The 1,336-nt window shown below is 61.7% G+C and overlaps 1 protein-coding gene across 3 annotated transcripts in view; it reads left to right on the plus strand.

Moving 5' to 3' along the window:
- The first annotated feature begins 1,093 nt into the window (after positions 1-1,093).
- Positions 1,094-1,336, plus strand: part of LOC107126123 (muscleblind-like protein 3) — a 111,113-nt gene continuing 110,870 nt past the window's right edge. For 2 of the 3 annotated variants that reach the window (XM_015429631.1, XM_015429633.1), the window contains exon 1: positions 1,180-1,248. The gene's annotated coding sequence lies outside the window, so the exon portion shown is untranslated. Of the gene's footprint in view, positions 1,249-1,336 lie in introns of all 3 variants that reach the window. The other variant, XM_015429634.1, reaches the window with a different exon arrangement.

The following is a 1,336-nucleotide window of genomic DNA, read 5'->3' on the forward strand; positions in this document are numbered from 1 at the left end:
CTCCCTAGCATACCTTATTGAATGAGTTTAGGAAATCTGTTTTTATTTCTGTCAGCACTGCTGTTGGCTTCTCCAAGAGCTAGCTTTTACTCTTAACGCTGCTATATTGTATAAGTTTTTAAAATCAGTTGGTTTTAAACACTGGTGCTTGTTTTAATGTTTCTGGTGATTTTATTATACACTTCCCATTCTGTTTTTAAACTCTTAGTGTAATGTATCCGCCATTCGGACGCCTCAGTTCCTGTTGCTTTTATGACTTGTTTTACCTGTACCTGTAAGCTGTCTCTAGAGCTAAATGTGGCTAAGTATTTGTGAGAGAAGAAATCGGAAAACAAATATAAGACTTATTGCCCCGGTAACGTGGCTCTCTTCAAAAATACCAGAGGCCTTTGGGCGGCTCCGTCTAGAGCCAGCATTCTAGCCAAGCGGGTGAGAAGCCCCCCACCCCTCCCCGCAAGTGCCCTTGAGAAAGGCAGCGCGGATTGCCCGGCGGCGGCTGTGCCGGGCACCGATGGCAAGCGCACTCTGGCAGGCCTCATGTTCGGGGTGCGACCACCATTTGGGCCTCCCCGTGGGCGCGAGGGATTCTGGCAGGCAGAGGCTTCCCCGAAGCCTGAGCCACACTGCCAGGCTGAACTGGGGCATCCGCCCGGGCGCCCCGCTACTTGCCCCTCGCCTCAGAGCCCGCGCTTGACGTCGGTTCGCAGCTGGGGGAGGCTTTGGCTACGTCGCTACGCCCAGATGGCCTCTCCCAGCAGCAGCCGAGCCACTCTCGGCGGCCCTGCCTAGACGCACGGGACCCTCCGCCGCACGCGCTCGAGCTGCCCCCGCGACTTCGGCCCCGGGCGACACAGGGCAGGAGCGCCTCCCCGCGGGAGCAGCTCTGCCGCCTCCCGCTCGCTCGGCGCTGCGTCGCCTACCCCACCCCAGCCTGGTCCCTCCCCCCCGACCGCCTCGGCGTCCTGGAGCGCGCAGGCCGGCCTGTGATTCGCTTCTGTGGCTCCGGAGCGCCCAGCCACCCGGCTCGCTCCCCCCCCCCTTTTTTTCCTTTTTAAAATGGCGGCCTGCATGAGGCACCCATGCTAGGGGGGGAGAAGCCGGCCCAGCCCAGCCCTGCCCCCGCCAGCATTCGGCCGCCGCCGCCGCCGCTGTTGCGCTTCTGCCCTTGGACGCGCCTATGGCCCGCTGCCGCCTACAGCCGCTGCCCTGCCTCGCGGCCGCGCGTTGCTAGCAGCGGAAAAGCAGAAGGTAAGCCCTCGTCTGGGGGGGAGCCTGCCCGCTTGCCTCCCCCGCCCTAGATTAGGTGTCTGCTGGCGGGAGAAGGGGGGGGGGGGAG

This window comes from Gekko japonicus, unplaced genomic scaffold (genome assembly GCF_001447785.1).
Source record: "Gekko japonicus isolate JY-2015 unplaced genomic scaffold, Gekko_japonicus_V1.1 scaffold560, whole genome shotgun sequence".
NCBI classification, from domain to species: domain Eukaryota; kingdom Metazoa; phylum Chordata; class Lepidosauria; order Squamata; family Gekkonidae; genus Gekko; species Gekko japonicus.